The sequence below is a fragment of the Cyprinodon variegatus genome, unplaced genomic scaffold (genome assembly GCF_000732505.1).
Source record: "Cyprinodon variegatus isolate N-32 unplaced genomic scaffold, C_variegatus-1.0 Scaffold877, whole genome shotgun sequence".
NCBI classification, from domain to species: Eukaryota; Metazoa; Chordata; class Actinopteri; order Cyprinodontiformes; family Cyprinodontidae; genus Cyprinodon; species Cyprinodon variegatus.
In genome coordinates, this window is record NW_015151330.1 from 157,602 (window position 1) to 163,601 (window position 6,000).

A 6,000-nucleotide genomic window follows, 5' to 3' on the forward strand; every position below is an offset into this window, starting at 1 on the left:
GGTTTTTTACCAGGAGCAAACCACACCTGACTTTGTTTAGACGCAGACTTGGACTGGTGGTTTCATCTGGACCACAGTGTGCTGGTCTTCATTCACACCTGCATAAAAGGCCCAGACCAAGTGGGTTAACAAATTCTGGTCTGTTTAAAGCAGACTAACCATAAAAACATTCTGAATTATTTTATTTGCTTCTTTGACGTCAGGAAATTCCATTTCAGTGGGACACTAGGTGGAAATGTTCCTACCAGAGGTTCTTAATAGCAACATGTTACAAACTGCATTGCAATGGATAGTTCAAATTAAAATTACAGTTTGCGTGCAACAGTACTGGATGGAAGGAAAAGCATTGCTTAAACACTAAAACAAAAAAGAATAACAAATAACTGAAAATTAAAAACTCAGAGTGCTAAAAGAACCATGACAAATACATAGAGTTTCCTCCACATTTAATTTCATTATAAAAAAAAAATACATTATTTTTGTTATTTTAATTTAGGTAGTTCTTCCATTTAGATAGGTATATAAGTCTAGCTGAAATATTTCTTTAATCATGTGCTTAATGTTTGAAAAATATCTATATAACATCGATTGAGCAGTTTTAGTAAGTTTCACCACAGCAGTCAAAGCTGCTTTTCTCATCTGATATGGCCGTAGTTCATTGAAAAGAGATTAAATTTAAACACTAATATTTACTTATATAATGAAGCAAAAGGAAGGTCATCTTTTAGAGCCCTAGGATAAATTCATGGTGTTATTTTTTTCTTTTTCTAACGTCTGCTGAAGCAATCTGTAAGTCTGAATGACAGGTCTCAGATAAACAAGGTCTCTAACAAGGTATTATGAGTGTTTGATGAAAATGTCCAGTGGTTGAAGCTGTAATAGTTGAACTGACCTCCAGAAAGATGTGAAGTCATTTCTTTAGCTTTTTTTTTTATGCATTAGGCTTCATGTTGTCCTAATGTCTCGGCTTTAGACTCTAATCTAATGACCATGTTCCAAGTACCCAGGTATTATCCTCTGAAAATATACATTTACAACATTCTTTCAGAACTATTTCGTCTCTGTTTATTTTCTAAGAGCCAGACAGAATTTGAGCCCAGTTGGCAGAATGGAGATCCGCTGCAGATGTATATAGTGAGAGTTTTTTTACAGGCACTTAACTCCAATTAACTTTCATTCTCCTCTTTGACTTTAATCACATTATCCTACGGTATTCGGCTCCATTTTGTATCCTCTTGCCACATGCCCAAAGAACAGCGAAGCGATGCAAGAACAAGCTTCTCCTTGTATTGGATCTCCCTATTGGCCCGAGAAATATGCTACAGTTTTTCTCTGTTTTCTCTTTCCTTAGTCGAAGATCTCTCTTGTTACTTCTCATCTTCGCCTTCTATCTCTCCGCTGCCTTGCAGGATTGCCCCCTGGCCATGTCCAGCTTCAGACAGCTCCCGATTTTTGCTCATAGTAGGCTGTTGCCTTTTGTTGCCTCTACTGAACGACAGGACTGGGCTTAAGTGAGCAAATGTTTTCACATGAGAGAATAATTCAAGAGATTTTTTTTTTTGTGAGTCAAGAAATGTCATCCAATTGATTTTGGATTCTTGTCAAAAAGTGTCAGCACTAAGTGGGCCATTCCTGTGTGGAAATAATGTCAGACAATTTTACTTCTTATCTTAAAAGTGTTAGAATACTGTAGACCATGTTGAAACAGAGGCTAAAACCTTTTTTTCCCCCCTTCTCTCTTTTGCAAAAACACATTCCAGCTGTCGAATGTGTTCATTCCTGCAGCAATGTAAAAAACAGTTTCAGACTACCTGCCTGTCCCCCAAAGCAATTACAAGTGACAGAGCTCACTTTTGGCACTTAAACCTAAATGCCTCAAAAAGGAGCCTGTTGAGCTGTCACCCACTCTGACACATTAGTAACATACTTTGTTTTAGAGCTGACACCTGAATGACAATGCATGGAATTCACAGATTAGGAAAGATGGAAACATGCCCCTTCAGGAGAATTACAAAAGAAACCCACTGTTTCATTATTTAATTAACTGTAAAGCTTATGCTGCAGGTTTATATGCACCCCCTTTAAAGTAAAATAGTAATTGTAAAGTTTGAAATGAAACAATGTTATATGCTAGTTTGAAAAATCTTCTTTTATTAAAGTATTTTACCAGAAAATTATCCAAATTCAGCAAAGATTTGACAAAAAACATTGACTTTAAGAATGTTAAAGGATAATAAATTAGAACTTCGTCACTTTAAACTAAAAAGTGACAATTTTTTGCAGAAAGTCAATTTTTTTGTAATAAGCCATTATTTGCAATACTTTCAGTCCAGCTAAATAAAAGCATCTTTAGAGCTGCAACTGTTACATGTTATAATACTTTACATACCTTTTTAAAAAAACTGATATCATATATTGCTAAATAGAACTTTTTAAGAACCACCTTTTTATTTTTATTTTAAAGTAAAAAAAAAAAAAAAGAAAAAACTTTTGCAAAATGAGAATGGATATATTTTCTCCTAAAAGATTTTGAAATTTTTTGAAAATATAAATCAAAATACACCTTGTAATATAATGACAAAATATTACAGATTTTTAGTGTCATTATTCCAGGTAATTCAATGTAATTCTATCATAAAAACGTCTGAAACCTGCATTTTTTTGAATATGTGTATAATTAAAAATATAGGTTGAGTATTTAAAATTTTTGCCATATTTGTTTAGAGCCATTGTGGAAAGTCCAGAGCGATTAGTTGCAGACCCTTGAGCTAAATCAAGTTTAACAGATACATACTTTCAAATGAAAAATAAAAAAGTACATTTTTCTGTAGTGTTTCACAAGCATTCGTTTCGGGCTGCTTAATCCTTAATTTCTAAAATTCTTAATAATCAAGATAGAGCCTACCTTTAAAAATTGGTGTAAGCTAATTTCAATATAATAATCTGAAGTATTTATCAGACTATTTCCTCAAAGCTAGGACAAACATGACCAATAGCAGACCAAATCTTAGAATATTTAATCCTTCATAAGCTGCGGAGGTAAGCTAAAGGTAATCAAAGACTGGTTTTTGCAGTAGACTTTTTTTTAAATTTAGCTTTAAAAAAATTAAACAAAAAATATATCCACAGAAGTATGCCCTTGCTAAACATATCTTCCAAAAAATATGAAATAAGACCTATCTTAAGACAATATAAATTATGACTAACAGGACCTCTCTCATATCTTATATTAATAATAAGTGGGAGTTATTTACTGGTATCACAGCAATCAAACCCTTCCAATAATTGCTTAGCAGTTTTTCATGTTTTCACTGGGATTTGGAAGAGTTATCTTAGGAAATAAGTTCTTCAACTTACATATCCTCCTTTCCTAATTACCCTAATTTTCTAGCTCCCTTCATACATTCTCTGTCAGATTCATGTACCGGTAACTACTGTGGCACAAACACTGAAAATGTTAATTTTACTTTAGAGAAAAAAGAGACAAGATGTAAGGTATAAGATAATAATAATCGTCTGCAATGACTTAATAACTGATGGAATTATCTTGAGATGAGTTGTTGGGAATAGGCCCTATAAAAATAAACTGAACCAAGTCAATTTAATTATAGAAATGTTCAAAATTAAAGCATTACTTTTTATGTCAGAAACGACAAAAAGATAACACTGGGCACAGTGCTGGTTCTTGCAGGAGTTTTAGAGGAATCAAACAAGAACTTGACACAAGTTAACAAGACTTGACTCTTTAAGCGGAAAAAAAATATATTTTAAGAACCTGAAAAAAGCCTGGATTTCTACACAGGAGCCAATATAATTGTGAATTTCTTTATATACAGAACAAATCAGTGGATCAGGGAAGGTGAGCTCATCTGATCTCCAGGGGAATCAGTGTTATGGAGCCCTTTATTTCCTTTCAGCACATTATAGATCTGACCCTTGACTCAATCTGCTGTTCAGTAGCTCCGGTGAAAGCTGCCATTGAATCATTCCGTAATTAAGATATAGAAAAAAAAAAGGAAAGAAGCAGCAAACATTTCAGCTACAGTATACAACAAGCCTGGATGTTTTCAGAAAAATAAACAGCGGAGGTTATGTTGACACAGGAAAGGTGTCCGTTGTTTTTCTCTATAAGATTCAACGCTCAGTCATTAATCACATCCATTGGCAGCCGTAGTCTGGTGTTCAGCGCACCGGAGGTGTATTAAGTGAAAGCCGTAAATAAAGCAGCTTTGTAAATTGAGTGCATTTGGGGGCAGCTTTTTTCCCGGTGACAAAGCTTTTGATCATGGTGGATGTCATTATTTTCTTTGTGTGTTTACTTGCATCAGGTAGAGGAAGACTTCACACTTTTTTCTCAATAATGACACCTCTGCAGCAGAGTGAGATTAGAGATAAATGTTCGCATTTCACCCTCAAACTAACAGAAGATAAAACTTAAAAGGTTACAAGTTATTTTTAATGGCTTTCAGGGAGGAATATATAAAAAAAACATACATAAATGAGGAAAAAATAAAAAGCGCGGCTGATTCCACACTGGCCTTTAAAGTGATTAGAATTTTTAAAAAGACCCCAGAGAAAGCATGCAAGAGCTCTTTTATACTAGAGGAAAAATGTAAAAGAAAAAAGATTATGTCTGCCAACCTTTTATTTACTGTCACCTATGAGCCGCTCATTAAAATCATCAACTGTCTTTAAAACTCTTCTACGAAGGTTTCATGTCAACCCAAAGGTTGACAAGATAAGCACGAGGTCACAGAGAGCCTCGGTGAACAACAGACAGCCAACTAGCAGGGAGTATGGCGGTTATGAATAATGCATGAACCAAAGGTTCGTCTAATGGCACTCTTAAAAGTTTTAAAAGTTCATCTTTCAACTGAGGATGCTCTTGGCTAAAAAGCCTCAACAAGCCCCTACCTCATCCCCACAGACAAACATGCAGTCATCCTCCAAACTCAGCGTGAGAGACACTGATTGGTGTAATTATGTTTGCAGTGATTACTTATCTTAATGGTACTCATCACCCTTTGAGACATGAATCACAATGATGAGATACAGCTTCAACAGTAAAATTTTGGAACAAAGTCTTTTTGCTATTAAAAGTGAGCTGTGCAGCTTTTTATACCATCCAGAAGCTTATTTGCACATGCACATTCAAAAAAAAAATCTCAAGTGGGACACTTACCATCTTTAGTCACTTGGTGGTCATGACAGGGTCAGGGGAGAACAGAGGCGCTGAGAGAACAGAGAGGACGACCTCACGGCGTTACGCTCACATCCCAGTCCTGCCCCCAGACATGAGAAAGAGGGCAACCATGAAAGCTTAACTTGAAAGCTCAGATGGAGGGCGGTGAATTTTCTGTTAAAAAAAAAAAAAGCTGCACAGTTGGTCGGGCAAAGGAGGAACAGCGACAGGAGAAAAGAAAACAAGGCAAACCATAGGCAGGGAGCATTCAGAGACACCAGGAGTTTGTGTCCTCCTCTTTGCTCCTCGCTTTTTCTTTTGTAACTCAACCCTCTCAAGGAGACGAAGCAGGCAGGCAGGCAGGCACTTTGCTCCTCGCTTTTTCTTTTGTAACTCAACCCTCTCAAGGAGACGAAGCAGGCAGGCAGGCAGGCACACAGAACCAGTTCCAGACCTGTCCTGCTCCCAGCAGCTGCCTCACCCCCTTCTCTCTCAGGTTTTCTCTGTTTTTTGGTATCGTCTAACTCTCTGTTCCGTGGCCCGCGCGATGAGCTCACCACGGGCTCAGGTTTCAGGTCCTTCGACTGGAATGCGAGGGCAGTGTTCACAGAGGCAGAGGTGCTGGGGAGGTCAGAGGCTACTGGGGTAGTTTGGAGGAACTGAGACGAAAGGGGTATCTGTCATCTGGGACCAATGGAGGGATATCTGAGGGGCTGGAGGGCCGAGAACAGACCGGGAGTTACAAGGGTCACGGGTTACGGATGTTGTGCAGCAAAGCAACATTTGACAGCTCTGGAGGCTATGGACTAGGCGACGCT

The 6,000-nt window shown here is 37.2% G+C and overlaps 1 protein-coding gene across 2 annotated transcripts in view; it reads right to left on the reverse strand.

The window, feature by feature from the left end:
* The window catches only part of LOC107099490 (leucine-rich repeat transmembrane protein FLRT2-like), a 58,194-nt gene extending 52,657 nt beyond the window's left edge, over positions 1–5,537 (reverse strand). The window contains exons 1-2 of one of the 2 annotated variants that reach the window (XM_015397638.1): positions 5,435–5,537; positions 5,183–5,356 (exon numbers count right to left, since the gene is read on the reverse strand). The gene's annotated coding sequence lies outside the window, so the exon portion shown is untranslated. Of the gene's footprint in view, positions 1–5,182 lie in introns of both variants that reach the window. The other variant, XM_015397637.1, reaches the window with a different exon arrangement.
* Positions 5,538–6,000: the final 463 nt, after the last annotated feature.